At 50.6% G+C, this 15,874-nt stretch overlaps 1 long non-coding RNA gene across 1 annotated transcript in view; it reads left to right on the forward strand.

Moving 5' to 3' along the window:
• LOC145340571 (uncharacterized) overlaps positions 1-14,367 on the forward strand; it is a 16,548-nt gene extending 2,181 nt beyond the window's left edge. The window contains exons 2-3 of the long non-coding RNA XR_013886261.1: positions 5,598-5,706; positions 14,256-14,367. This is a non-coding gene — a long non-coding RNA (uncharacterized LOC145340571). The remainder of the gene's footprint in view (positions 1-5,597; positions 5,707-14,255) is intronic.
• Positions 14,368-15,874: the final 1,507 nt, after the last annotated feature.

Raw genomic sequence — 15,874 nt, forward strand, 5'->3', positions numbered from 1 at the left:
TGTATCAATCGATACGAAGTCTCTTCAAAGAAATGAAACCGGGCAGACCACCTGGCATCGACCTAAGCGCCAGAAAATACAACCGCAAAACAAACAGCCCTGTCGCCCCTGCAAAGTCCTCCTTACTAACACCTGGGGGCTAATGCCAAAACTGGGAGAACTGTCTCATAAACTAGTCAAACAACAACCTGATGTAGTCATTCTCATGGAGTCATACCTTATAGATAACACTCCAAACACCACCATTACCATCCTTGGCTATGTCCTGCCCCACCGGCAGGACAGACCCAGCAGAGTGCTATTCAGTGGGAGGAAGTTGCCCTGGGAGTCCTTAACATTGACTCCAGACCCCAAGAAGTCTCATGGCTTCAGGTTAAACATGGGCAAGGAAACCTCTCATTGGTTACCATCCTCCTTTGGTTAATGAATCAGTATTCCTCCATACTGAACAACACTTGGAGGAAGCACTGAGGGTGGCAAGGGTACAAAATGTACTCTGGATAGGGGAATTACAACGTCCATCACCAAGAGTGGCTGGGCAGCAGCACCACTGATCGAGCTGGTTGGGTCCTAGAGGATATAACTGTTAGACTGGGTCTGCAGCAGGTGGTGAAGGGACCAAATAACACATTTGACCTTATCCTTACCAGTCTGCCAGCTGAGATGCATCTGTCCATGGCAGTATCAGTAAGAGTGACCCAGAGTCCTTGTGGAGACAAAGTCTCGCTTTCACATTGAGAAGAACCTCTATCGTGTTGTGTGGCACCCTGAATGGGGGAACTGCAGCAACTGTTGATTCCTGTCTGGCACAAAAACAAAATGGGGAAGAGGGCCAGTCCGTGGCTTCCAAAGACAATTAGAGAGAGTGTCGAATCTGAGGAAGAAGCAGACAGATTGGGCCAAGAGAAATAGTGGCCTTGAGGATTAGGAGCAGTCTAGAATTCAGCAAAGAAGGACAAAGGGATTGATGAAGAAGGGGAAAATACAGTACGAAAGTACACTTGCAGGGAACATAAAGATTGGAGTATTGTGTGCAGTTCTGCTCCTCACATTACCAGAAGGACGAGCAAACTTCGGAGGGAGTAGGTTCACCAGGATGTTGCCCGGTCCCGAGGATGTTGACTATGAGGAGAGGTTGAATAAACTAGGATTGTTTTCACTGGAAAGACGGAGGCTGAGGGGAGACCTGATAGAGGTCTACAAAATGACGAGAGGATTAGACAGGGTGACTAGTCAGAGGCTTCTTCCCAAGATGGAAGTGTCAATTACAAGGGGCACTAGTTTAAGGTGAGGGAGGAAAGTTTAAGGGAAATGTGCAGGGGAGGTTTTTCACACAGAGAGTGATGGGTGCCTGGGACGCGCTGCCATAGGAGGTGGTGGAAGCAGGCACATTAGCAACATTTAAGAGGCATCTGGATGGGTATATGAATAGGGAGGGAATAGAGGGAAACTGACCGAGAAAGGGCAGAAGTTTTTTTCAGTTTAGTTCAAGCATCATAATTGGCACAGGGTTGGAGGGCCAAAGCGCCTGTGCTTTACTGTTCTTTGTGAATGGACCAACATTTAGCGAGAGGGGAAAACTGAGGGAAATCAATATTAGTAGAGAAATGGTACTGGGAAAATTAATGGGATTGAAGGCAGATAAATCCCCAGGGCCTGATAATCTACATGCCAGAGTACTTATGGAAGTGGCTTAAGAAATAGTGGATGCATTGGTGGTCATCTTCCAGGATTCTACAGACTCTGGAACAGTCCCTGCAGATTGGAGAGTAGCAAATGTCACTCCAATATTAAAAAGGGAGGGAGAGAGAAAACAGGGAATTATACACCAGGAAGCGTAACTTCGATGTTGGGGAAAATTCTCGAATCCATTATCAAGGACTTTTTCTCAGAGCGTTGAGAAAGCAGTGTCAGGATCAGACAGAGTCAGCGTGGAGTTATGAAAGGGAAATCATCAATGATCGAGACTCTATGAAACTTCAGTCTGATTTGAACAAGTTGAATAACAGATGCAGTTTTATGTGGACGAATATGATATTATCCAACATGTAACAATATTACTGCCTGTTCTTATGATGCAGCACGGTGACACAGTGATTAGCACTGCTGTCTCACAGTGCCAGGGACCCGGGGCAGCACGGTGACACTGTGATTCACACTGCTGTCTCACAGTGCCAGGGACCCGGGGCAGCACGGTGACACAGTGATTCACACTGCTGTCTCACAGTGCCAGGGACCCGGGGCAGCACGGTGACACAGTGATTCACACTGCTGTCTCACAGTGCCAGGGACCCGGGGCAGCACGGTGACACAGTGATTCACACTGCTGTCTCACAGTGCCAGGGACCCGGGGCAGCACGGTGACACAGTGATTAGCACTGCTGTCTCACAGTGCCAGGGACCCGGGGTAGCACGGTGACACAGTGATTCACACTGCTGTCTCACAGTGCCAGGGACCCGGGGTAGCACGGTGACACAGTGATTCACACTGCTGTCTCACAGTGCCAGGGACCCGGGGCAGCACGGTGACACAGTGATTCACACTGCTGTCTCACAGTGCCAGGGACCCTGGGCAGCACGGTGACACAGTGATTCACACTGCTGTCTCACAGTGCCAGGGACCCGGGGCAGCACGGTGACACAGTGATTCACACTGCTGTCTCACAGTGCCAGGGACCCAGGGCAGCACGGTGACACAGTGATTCACACTGCTGTCTCACAGTGCCAGGGACCCGGGGTAGCACGGTGACACAGTGATTCACACTGCTGTCTCACAGTGCCAGGGACCCGGGGCAGCACGGTGACACAGTGATTCACACTGCTGTCTCACAGTGCCAGGGACCCTGGGCAGCACGGTGACACAGTGATTCACACTGCTGTCTCACAGTGCCAGGGACCCGGGGCAGCACGGTGACACAGTGATTCGCACTGCTGTCTGACAGTGCCAGGGACCCGGGGCAGCACGGTGACACAGTGATTAGCACTGCTGTCTGACAGTGCCAGGGACCCGGGGCAGCACGGTGACACAGTGATTAGCACTGCTGTCTCACAGTGCCAGGGACCCGGGGCAGCACGGTGACACAGTGATTAGCACTGCTGTCTCACAGTGCCAGGGACCCGGGGCAGCACGGTGACACAGTGATTCACACTGCTGTCTCACAGTGCCAGGGGCCCGGGGCAGCACGGTGACACAGTGATTCACACTGCTGTCTCACAGTGCCAGGGGCCCGGGGCAGCACGGTGACACAGTGATTAGCACTGCTGTCTCACAGTGCCAGGGACCCGGGGCAGCACGGTGACACAGTGATTAGCACTGCTGTCTCACAGTGCCAGGGACCCGGGGCAGCACGGTGACACAGTGATTCACACTGCTGTCTCACAGTGCCAGGGACCCGGGGCAGCACGGTGACACAGTGATTAGCACTGCTGTCTGACAGTGCCAGGGACCCGGGGCAGCACGGTGACACAGTGATTCACACTGCAGTCTCACAGTGCCAGGGACCCGGGGCAGCACAGTGACACAGTGATTCACACTGCTGTCTCACAGTGCCAGGGACCCGGGGCAGCACGGTGACACAGTGATTCACACTGCTGTCTCACAGTGCCAGGGACCCCGGGCAGCACGGTGACACAGTGATTCACACTGCTGTCTCACAGTGCCAGGGACCCGGGGCAGCACGGTGACACAGTGATTAGCACTGCTGTCTGACAGTGCCAGGGACCCGGGGCAGCACGGTGACACAGTGATTCACACTGCTGTCTCACAGTGCCAGGGACCCGGGGCAGCACGGTGACACAGTGATTCACACTGCTGTCTCACAGTGCCAGGGACCCGGGGCAGCACGGTGACACAGTGATTCACACTGCTGTCTCACAGTGCCAGGGACCCGGGACAGCACGGTGACACAGTGATTAGCACTGCTGTCTCACAGCGCCAGGGACCCGGGGCAGCACGGTGACACAGTGATTAGCGCTGCTGTCTCACAGTGCCAGGGACCCGGGGCAGCACGGTGACACAGTGATTCACACTGCTGTCTCACAGTGCCAGGGACCCGGGGCAGCACGGTGACACAGTGATTCACACTGCTGTCTCACAGTGCCAGGGACCCGGGGCAGCACGGTGACACAGTGATTAGCACTGCTGTCTCACAGTGCCAGGGACCCGGGGCAGCACAGTGACACAGTGATTAGCACTGCTGTCTCACAGTGCCAGGGACCCGGGGCAGCACGGTGACACAGTGATTCACACTGCTGTCTGACAGTGCCAGGGACCCGGGGCAGCACGGTGACACAGTGATTCACACTGCTGTCTCACAGTGCCAGGGACCCGGGGCAGCACGGTGACACGGTGATTAGCACTGCTGTCTCACAGTGCCAGGGACCCGGGGCAGCACGGTGACACGGTGATTAGCACTGCTGTCTCACAGTGCCAGGGACCCGGGGCAGCACGGTGACACAGTGATTAGCACTGCTGTCTCACAGTGCCAGGGACCCGGGGCAGCACGGTGACACAGTGATTAGCACTGCTGTCTCACAGTGCCAGGGACCCGGGGCAGCCCGGTGACACAGTGATTCACACTGCTGTCTCACAGTGCCAGGGACCCGGGGCAGCACGGTGACACAGTGATTAGCGCTGCTGTCTCACAGTGCCAGGGACATGAGTTCGATTCCCGGCTCGGGTCTCTGCATGTGTGGAGTTTGTATGTTCTCCCCGTGTCTGCATGGTTTTCCTCCAGTTTCCTCTCACAGTCTGAAAGACTTGCTGGTTTGACACATTGTCCCGAACAGACTCTGGAATGTGACGACTTGGGGGGTTTTCACAGTGACTTTATTGCAGTGTTATTAGAACATAGAATATATGTTCATTGCACTTCATTGCAGTGTTATTGTGAGCCTACTCGTGACACTAATAATAAATAAACTTTAAAAAATCTTATAATAGTTTGTGGTGTCCGTGTTTCATTCCCTCTTTAAACTCAATGCTAACATTCTGCTATAAAATCTTTGATCAACCTTAAAACTAAAGAATGTAAGATTTAGTGAGAGGGAGGAACTGAGCACGGTCAATATTGGTGGAGAAATGATGCTGAGAATATTTCCCCATGCTTCCTGCATCCAGATTCTTTCTCTTCACCCTCTCTTTTCGGGAATTTGGGCCCTGGGGTTTTTGGGATTCGGTTTTTCAGGGTTTTTGGGATTCAGACTCTTCGGGGTTTTGGTGTTTGGAATTTGCGGGGTTTTGGGGTTTGAGGTTTTTGTGGTTTTGGGTTTCCAGGGTTTGGGAATTCAGGGTTCTGGTGTTTGGGTTTTGTGATTTGGAGTTTGCAGGGTTTTGGGATTTGTGGGGTTTTGGGTTTTACAGGGTTTTGGGGTTCAGGGTTTGTGGGGTTTTTGGGATTAGATTTTGCGCGGTTTTGGGTTTGGATTTTACAGTGTTTTGGGGTTTGGGTTTTGTGTGGTTTTGGGGTTCAGATTTTGCGCGGTTTTGGGTTTCGGGTTTTGTGGGGCTTTGGGGTTTGGTTTTTGGGGTTTGGGTTAGTGTTTTTCGGGTATGGAGTTGAGGATCTAACTCACTTTGACACTGGTTTCATTCCCAGGTCTGTAACAGTAACAGAAATTGTCACTGCGCTAGCCACTGGGCACCACCCTACTGTGATAAAGCTGGACTCGGAGGCAGTATTGACAGTGGACCTGTACACAGAGACAGTAAGACTCCATTATACACAGTTAACAATTAGTCACTATCGTCCAGTGGGATTCTCCCAAAAAAAATTCCACGTGTCAAAATTGCGTGAAGACAGGAGGCAGGAGCAGCTGTGTAGTCAGATACTGGAAAGCTGTGAAATAAAGCAGGGTATTTGTAGTGGGTGATTTTAACTTTTCCCATATTGACTGGGAATCCCTTACAGCCTGGAGCTCAGATAGAGAGCACTCTTTTAGATGTGTCCAGGAGGGGTTTTTTGGTACAATATGTTGACAATCCAATCAGGGAATGGGCCGTACTAGACTTGGTATTGGGAATTAATCGGGACAGGTGATCGATATTTCAGTGGGGAATCATTGTGCGCTGAGTGACCTTAATTCTATCATAACACTATAAGACATTGGAGCAGAATGAGGCCACTCAGCCCATTGACTCTGCTCTGCCATTCAATCATGGCTGATATTTTTCTCCTGCCTTTACCCCATAATCCCTGATCCCCTTATTAATCAGGGACCTCTTTATCTCTGTCTTAAAGACACTCAATGACCCGGCCTCCACAGCCTTCTGCAGCAAAGAGTTCCACAGATTCACCATCCTCTGGCTGAAGAAATTCCTCCTCATCTCTGTTTTAATGGATCATCCCATTAGCCTGAGGCTGTCCCCTCTGGTTCTAGTTTTTCCTACTAGTGGAAACATCCTCTCCACGTCCACTCTGTCCAGGCCTCTCAGTATCCTGTAAGTTTCACTGAGATCCCCCCTCATCCTTCTAAACTCCAACCAGTACAGACCCAGAATGCTGAACAGTTCCTCACACGACAAGCTCTTCATTCCAGGGATCATTCTTGTGAATCTCCTCTGGGCCCTTTCCAAGGCCGGCACATCCTTCCTTAGATACAGGACCCAAAACTGCTCACAGTACATATAGAACATAGAACAGTACAGGCCCTTCGGCCCTCAATGTTGTGCCGAACTATGTCCAACCCCAGGATCAAGCTATCCCCCTCCCTATAATTCTGGAGTGCTCCATGTGCCTATCCAATAACTGCTTGAAAGTTCCTAAAGTGTCCGACTCCACTATCACAGCAGGCAGTCCATTCCACACCCCAACCACTCTCTGAGTAAAGAATCTACCTCGGACATCCCTCCTATATCTCCCACCATGAACCTTATAGTTATGCCCCCTAGTAATAGCTACACCCACCCAGCCTCAAGGAGTACATCCCTGCTATTGTATTCTAGCCCTCTCGATATGAATGCTAACATTGCATTTGTCTTCCTAACTGCCGACTGAACCGGCACATTAACCTTAAGAGAATCTTGAACAATGACTCCCGTGTCCCTTTGTGTTTCTGATTTCCTGAGCATTTTCCCACTTAGAAAATAGTGTCTGCCTCCGTTCCTCCTTCCAAAGTGCAGAACCTCACACTTTTCCACATTATATTCCATCTGGCACTTCTTTGCCCACTCTCCTAACCTGTCCAAGTCCTTCTGCAGCCCCCCTGCTTCCTCAATACCACCTGTCCCTTCACATATCTTTGTATCATCTACAGACTTAGCAACAGTGCCTTCAGTTCCTTCCTCCAAATAAGATTTTGGGTAGTCATGGATACAGACAAGAGTGGCCCTCCGGTTAAGGTGCTTAATTGGGGGAGGGCCAATTATATCCAAATTAGACAGGAACTGGGGAATGTGGATTGGGAGTGGCTACCTGAGAACAAATCCACGTGTGATATGAGAGAGGTTTTTAAAGGCTAGCGGATTTTTTATAAATATATAAAAAGGAAGATGCTGGCTAGGGTGAACGTTGGACCCTTAGAGGATGGGAAAGGGGACTTAGTGGTAGGGGATGGGGATATGGCTGAGGTCTTGAATAACTTTTTTGTTTCTGTCTTCACGGAGGAGGACGTGAATAATTTGCCGGGTGTTAGCGATGGAAAGGTGGTAGGACTGGAGGGTCTTAATGACATTACTGTTACTAGAGAGGCGGTGCTCGACAGACTGGAGGGGGCTGATTGTGGACAAGTCCCCAGGACCGGATGGAATGCATCCGAGGGTTCTGAAAGAAATGGCGGAGGTGATAGTGGATGCCTTGGTGGTTATTTTCCAGACGTCGCTGGATTCCAGGGAAGTGCCGGAAGATTCGCCTAGTTTGGGGGCATTTAAGAGATCCGTGGATAGGTTTATGGATGGAAAGGGTTTGGTTTAGGTTAGAGGGTCATTGCTTTTTAACTGGTCGGCGCAACATCGTGGGCCGAAGGGCCTGTTCTGCGCTGTAATGTTCTATGTTCTATGATTGGAAAACGGCTAATATTACGCCGTTGTTTAAGAAGGGTGCCAGGCAAAAGGCAGGGAATTATAGGCCGGTTAGTTTAACGTCAGTTGTAGGTAAAATGTTAGAATCCGTCATCAAGGAGGAAATAGCGAGGCATCTTGAGGAGAATTGTTTGATCGAGCAGACGCAGCACGGTTTCGTTAAGGGGAAGTCGTGTCTGACAAATTTACTGGAGTTCTATGAGGATGTGTCTAGGGCGGTGGATAGAGGAGAGCCGGTGGATGTGGTCTTTCTTGATTTTCAGAAGGCGTTTGACAAGGTGCCTCACAAGAGGTTATTGCAGAAGGTCAGGGGACATGGAGTTGGGGGTAGGGTGTTAGCGTGGATAGAGGATTGGTTGTCAAATAGGAGGCAGAGAGTGGGGGTCAATGGGTGTTATTCGGATTGGCGGATGGTGACTAGTGGGGTGCCCCAGGGGTCGGTGCTGGGGCCTCAGCTATTCACCATTTATATAGATGATCTGGAGGAGGGAACCGAGTGTAGGGTGTCGAAATTTGCTGATGACACCAAGATTGGGGGAACGGCAAATTGTGCAGAGGGTGAAGAGAGTCTACAGAAGGATCTAGATAGGCTGGGCGAATGGGCCAGGAACTGGAAAATGGAATTTAATGTTGGCAAGTGTGAGGTGGTCCACTTTGGTAGGAATAATGGTAGGAAGGACTATTACTTACGTGGCGAAAAACTGCAGCAGGCGATGGTGCAGAGGGACCTCGGGGTCCTTGTGCATGAGTCGCAAAAACCCAGCTTGCAGGTGCAGCAGGTGGTCAGGAAGGCGAATGGGATGCTGGCCTTCATAGCGAGGGGGATTGAATATAAAAGTAGGGAGGTCTTGCTGCGGCTGTATAGGGCATTGGTGAGGCCGCAGCTGGAGTACTGTGTGCAGTTTTGGGCGCCGTACTTACGCAAGGATATTTTGGCCTTGGAGGGAGTGCAGAGGAGGTTTACTGGGCTGATGCCAGAGTTGAGGGGGTTGAGCTATGAGGAGAGGCTGAATAAACTAGGCTTGTACTCGTTAGAGTTTAGAAGAATGAGGGGAGATCTCATTGAGACGTATAAGATGATGAATGGGATGGATAGGATAGAGGTGGAGAGACTCTTCCCGCTCAGAAAGGATAGTAGGACTAGGGGGCACAGCCTCAAGATAAAGGGGGGGTGGTTTAGAACGGAGTTGAGGAGGAACTTCTTCACTCAAAGGGTGGTGAATCTCTGGAATTCTCTGCCCGTTGAAGTGGTGGAGGCTGCCTTGCTCAGTATTTTTAAGACGCGGGTTGATGGGTTTTTGATAAGAGAGGGGATTAAGGGTTATGGGGAGAGGGCGGGAATGTGGAACTGAGCAGCGACAGATCAGCCATGATCTTATTGAATGGCGGGGCAGGCTCAGAGGGCCAGATGGCCTACTCCTGCTCCTATTTCTTATGTTCTTATTGAAGGGCAGGATGGCCATTTTCCCGCACAAATGAAGGATAGAAACAGCAGAATTTGAGAACTGTGGATGACCAGGGAAATTGTAAGCTCAGTCAAAAGGAACAAGTAGGCATATAATAGGTCTAGGCATCTAAAAACTGACAAAGTGCTGGAGGAGTACAGTGAAAGTGGGAAGGAACTGAAACATGGAATTTGGGGGAGGCTAAAAGAGGCCATGAAATGTCCTTAGTAAATAGGGTCAAGGAAAATCCCAGGGCTTTGGAGGGAGTTCAGACAAGGTTTACCAGGATGTTACCTGGTATGGAAGGTATTAGAACATAGAACACTACAGCACAAACAGGCCCTTCGGCCCACAAGTTGCGCCGATCATATCCATACCTACCAAGCCATAGAACTATCTGTAACTCCCAATCCCATTAAATCCCATATACTCATCCAGAAGTCTTTAAAAAGACCCCAGCGAGTTCGCCTCCACCACCACTGACGGCAGCCGATTCCATTCACTCACCACCCTCTGAGTGAAAAACTTACCCCTAACATCTCCTCTGTACTTGCTTCCCAGCACCTTAAACCTGTGTCCTCTCGTAGCGACCATTTCAACCCAGGGAAATAGCCTCTGAGAGTCCACCCTATCTATTCCTCTCAACATTTTATAAACCTCTATCAGGTCGCCTCTCAACCTTCGCCTCTCCAGGGAGAAGAGACCCAGCTCCCTCAACCTATCTTCATAAGGCATGCCTCCCAATCCAGGCAACATCCTTGTAAATCTCCTCTGCAACCTCTCAATAGCTTCCACATCCTTCCTGTAGTGAGGCGACCAGAACTGCGCACAGTACTCCAAGTGGGGTCTGACAAGGGTCTTATAAAGTTGCAGCATTTCCTCCCGACTCCTAAACTCAATCCCTCGATTAATGAAGGCCAGTACATCATACGCCTTCTTGACCACATCCTCCACCTGCGAGGCTGATTTAAGAGTCCTATGGACCCAGACCCCAAAGTTCTTCTGATCGTCTGCACTGCTAAGACTCCTACCCTTGATATTGTACTCCTTCATCCCATTGATCCTGCCAAAATGGACCACTACACATTTATCCGCGTTGAAGTCCATCTGCCACTTCTCCGCCCAGTCTTGCATCCTATCTATGTCACGCTGCAACTTCTGACATCCCTCCAGACTATCCATAACACCACCAACCTTCGTATCGTCGGCGAACTTACTAACCCATCCCTCCACTTCCTCATCCAGGTCATTTATGAAAATGACAAACAGCAAGGGTCCTGGAACAGATCCCTGGGGCACTCCACTGGTGACCGACCTCCGTGCAGAAAAAGACCCATCCGCAACCACTCTCTGCCTTCTGCAGGCAAGCCAGTTCTGGATCCACAAGGCCAAAGCCCCTTGGATCCCATGCCCTCTCACCTTCTCCAGAAGACTTGCGTGGGGAACCTTATCGAACGCCTTGCTGAAGTCCATATAAACCACATCCACTGCTCTTCCTTTGTCAATGTGTTTAGTCACATCTTCAAAAAACTCAACCAGGCTCATAAGGCATGATCTGCCTTTGACAAAGCCGTACTGACTATTCTTAATCACATTATACGTCTCCAAATGTTCATAAATCCTGCCTCTCAGGATCTTCTCCATCAACTTACCAACCACTGAGGTGAGACTCACTGGTCTATAATTTCCCGGGCTATCCCTGTTCCCTTTCTTGAAAATAGGAACCACATCCGCAATCCTCCAAAACCTCTCCTGTCTCCATTGATGATGCAAAGATCATCGCCAGGGGCTCTGCAATCTCTTCCCTCGCCTCCCACAGTAACCTGGGGTACATCCCATCCGGTCCTGGCGACTTATCTAACTTGATGCTTTTCAAAAGCTACAACACATCCTCTTTCTTAATGTCCACATACTCAAGCTTTTCAGTCCACCGCAAGTCTGCACTACAACCACCAAGATCCTTTTCAACTGTGAATACTGAAGTGAAGTATTCATTGAGTACCTCTGCTATTTCTACCAGTTCTATACAAACCTTCCCACCGTCACACTTGATAGGTCCTATTCCTTCACATCTCATCCTTTTACTCTTCACATATTTGTAGAACACCTTGGGGTTTTCCTTAATCTTACCCACCAAGGCCTTCTCATGACCCCTTCTGGCTTTCCTAATTTCCTTAAGATCCTTCCTATTAGCCATATACTCTTCAAGATCTCTAACATTACCGAGCTCTCTGAACCTTTTGTAAGCTTTTCTTTTCTTCTTGACTAGATTTATTACAGCCTTTGTACAGCACAGTTCCTGTAACCTATCATAACTTCCCTGTCTCATCAGAACATTTATGCCTCTAATTTCCCGCCTGATGAGAACATAAGAAATAGGAGCAGGAGTAGGCCATCTAGCCCTTCGAGCCTGCCCGCCATTCAATAAGATCATGGCTGATCTGAAGTGGCTCAGTTCCTCTTACCCACCAGCTCTCCATAACTTCATGTCTTCATATTTCCCCTTACTCCAGTAAGGGTCTTTTTCTGTATGGAGGTCAGTCACCAGTGGAGTGCCCCAGGGATCTGTTCTAGGACCCTTGCTGTTTGTCATTTTCATAAATGACCTGGATGAGGAAGTGGAGGGATGGGTTAGTAAGTTCGCTGACGATACGAAGGTTGGTGGTGTTGTGGATAGTCTGGAGGGATGTCAGAAGTTGCAGCGTGACATAGATAGGATGCAAGACTGGGTGGAGAAGTGGCAGATGGACTTCAACGCGGATGAATGTGTAGTGGTCCATTTTGGCAGGACCAATGGGATGCAGGAGTACAATATAAAGGGTAGGAGTCTTAGCTGTGTTGAAGAACAGAAGGATCTTGGGGTCCGGGTCCACAGGACTCTTAAATCGGCCTCGCAGGTGGAGGAGGTGGTCAAGAAGGCGTATGGTGTACTGGCCTTCATTAATCGAGGGATTGAGTTTAGGAGTCGGGAGGTAATGCTGCAACTTTATAAGACCCTTGTCAGGCCCCACTTGGAGTACTGTGCGCAGTTCTGGTCGCCTCACTACAGGAAGGATGTAGAAGCTATTGAAAGGGTGCAGAGGAGATTTACAAGGATGTTGCCTGGATTGGGAGGCATGCCTTATGAAGATAGGTTGAGGGAGCTGGGACTCTTCTCCCTGGAGAGACGAAGGTTGAGAGGCGACCTGATAGAGGTTTATAAAATGTTGAGAGGAATAGATAGGGTGGATTCTCAGAGGCTATTTCCCCGGGGTTGAAATGGTCGCTACGAGAGGACACAGGTTTAAGGTGCGGGGAGGAAAGTACAGAAGTGATGTTAGGGGTAAGTTTTTCACTCAGAGGGTGGTGAGTGAGTGGAATCGGCTGCCGTCAGTGGTGGTGGAGGCGAACTCGCTGGGGTCTTTTAAAAGACTTCTGGATGAGTATATGGGGTTTAATGGGATTGGGGGTTATAGATAGGTCTATGGATTGGTAGGTGTTGATGTGATCAGCGCAACTCGTGGGCCGAAGGGCCTGTTTGTGCTGTAGTGTTCTATGTTCTATGTTAAACACCTTCCTAGCCTGCCTGATCCTATCTCGTTCCAATGCAATTGTGAAGGAGATAGAATTATGGTCACCATTCCCAAGATGCTCTCCCACCGAGAGATCCATCACCTGTCCTGGTTCATTAGCCAGTACCAGGTCAAGTACAGCCTCTCCCCTCGTAGGCTTATCCACATACTGTGTCAGGAAACCTTCCTGAACACACCTAACAAACTCCTCCCCATCCAAACCCCTTACCCTAGGGATATTCCAGACGATGTTTGGGAAATTGAAGTCTCCCATCACGACAACTCTGTTATTAATACATCTCTCCAGAATCTGTTTCCCTATCTGCACCTCAACTTCCCTGTCACTATTGGGCGGCCTATAGAATACACCCAGCAAAGTTTTCGACCCTTTGCTGCTCCTAACTTCCATCCACAGAGACTCTGTAGATAGTCCCTCCACGGCATCCTCTTTCTCTGCAGCCATGACACTGTCCCTGATCAACAGTGCCACTCCACCACCTCTTCTGCCACCCTCCCTGTCCTTCCTGAAGCATCTGAATCCTGGCACCTGAAGTACCCAGTCCTGTCCCTGATAGATTGGGACATTTTTCTTCTGGAGTGTAGGAAACTGAGGGGTGATCTTCTAGAGGTCTATAAAATAATGAGGGGCACAGATGAGCGAGATAGTCAATATCTTTTCCCAAAGGTAGGGGAGTCTAAAACTAGAGGGCATAGGTTTAAGGTGAGAGGGGAGAGATACAGAAGGGTCCAGAGGGGCAATTTTTTCACACAGAGGGTGGTGAGTGTCTGGAACAAGCTGCCAGAGGTAGTAGTAGAGGCGGGTACAATTTTATCTTTTAAAAAGCATTTAGACAGTTACATGGTTAAGATGGGTATAGAGAGATATGGGCCAAATGTAGGCAATCGGGATTAGCTTTGGGGTTAAAAGATGGGGCAGCATGGACACGTTGGGCCGAAGGGCCTGTTTCCCTGCTGTAAACTCTGTGACTCTAATGCCGTAATGAGGTCCCTCAGCTGCCTGTACCAAGACAAAACTTGGACTCTGTCTGGAGCCGGGCTCAGAGGAAGTTTTTCCACAGTGCAGACACCATTCATAATTTCAAACATTTTCCACAGCTCTGGAAGCCACCTTACTGTCACCAGTTCCACACTGGGGCCAGAGGAGACAAGCCAGTGAAATCCAGAGGTGGAAATACTGATGTGTGTTTGAGTACAATCTCTCACTCTCTGTTCTCTCCACAGACCAGACTGCTCTGCTAGTTGGACTCCTGTTCAGTTTCCTGCTGCTTATCCCAGCCTTGCTGCTGGCTGTGTACGCCTGCTACACACACAGGGCAGCCTTACTCTCAAAGTGGCACAATGCGCAACAAGAATGGACCCAGCTAGACAGGTAATCAGGGAGAGACAGCACATCACACTGGGTCACTGTGTCACACTGGGTCATAATCATAATCACTGTCTCTCTGGGGGTCACACTGTCTCTCTGGGGGGGTCACACTGTCTCTCTGGGGGGGTCACACTCTCTCTGGAGGGGGGTCACACTCTCTCTGGAGGGGGGTCACACTGTCTCTCTGGGGGTCACACTGTCTCTCTCTGGGGGGGGTCACACTGTCTCTCTGGGGGGGGGTCACACTGTCTCTCTGGAGGGGGGTCACACTGTCTCTCTGGAGGGGGGTCACACTGTCTCTCTGGGGGGGGGGGTCACACTGTCTCTCTGGAGGGGGGTCACACTGTCTCTCTGGGGGGGGGGTCACACTGTCTCTCTGGAGGGGGGTCACACTGTCTCTCTGGAGGGGGGTCACACTGTCTCTCTGGGGGGGGGGTCACACTGTCTCTCTGGAGGGGGGTCACACTGTCTCTCTGGGGGGGGGGTCACACTGTCTCTCTGGAGGGGGGTCACACTGTCTCTCTGGAGGGGGGTCACACTGTCTCTCTGGGGGGGGTCACACTGTCTCTCTGGAGGGGGGTCACACTGTCTCTCTGGAGGGGGGTCACACTGTCTCTCTGGAGGGGGGTCACACTGTCTCTCTGGAGGGGGGTCACACTCTGGAGGGGGGTCACACTGTCTCTCTGGAGGGGGGTCACACTGTCTCTCTGGGGGTCACACTGTCTCTCTGGGGGTGGGTCACACTGTCTCTCTGGGGGGGGGGTCACACTGTCTCTCTGGGGGGGGGCGGTCACACTGTCTCTCTGGGGGGGGGGGGGTCACACTGTGCTCCCCACGTTGAACCCTGTGATGATTAATTGTCCTGTGTAAGACTTCCTGGCAGTCCCAGTCACTGATTGGATCTCCCTGCCCCCCAATCTTTTTAAAAATTGTTCTTTTTATTCATTTGTGGGACATGTGTGTCACTGGCTGGCCAGCATTTCTTACCCATCCCTAGTTGCCCCTTGAGAAGGTGGGGGTGAGCTGCCTTCTCGAATCGCTGCAGTCCATGTTCTGTGGGTTGACCCACAATGCCGTTAGGGAGGGAATTCCAGGATTTTGACCGGGTGACAGTGAAGGAACGGTCGATATATTTCCAAGTCAGGATGGTGAGTGGTTTGGAGGGGAACTTGCAGGTGGGGGTGTTCCCATGTATCTGCTGCCCTTGTCCTTCTAGATGGAAGGGGTCGTGGGTTTGGAAGGTGCTGTCTAAGGATCTTTGGTGAATTGTTGCAGTGCATCTCGTAGATGGTACACACTGCAGCGACTGAGTGTCAGCGGCAGAGGGAGTGGATGTGGTGCCAATCACTCGGGCTGCTTTGTCCTGGATGGTGTTGAGCTTCTTGAGTGTTGTTGGAGCTGCAGCCTTCCAGGGGAGTGGGGAGTATTCCAACGTTATCCTGACTTGTCCCTTGGGGAGTCAGGAGGTGAGTTA

The sequence above is a fragment of the Carcharhinus amblyrhynchos genome, unplaced genomic scaffold (genome assembly GCF_965287045.1).
Source record: "Carcharhinus amblyrhynchos unplaced genomic scaffold, sCarAmb.v2.hapA chromosome_1159, whole genome shotgun sequence".
NCBI lineage: Eukaryota > Metazoa > Chordata > Chondrichthyes > Carcharhiniformes > Carcharhinidae > Carcharhinus > Carcharhinus amblyrhynchos.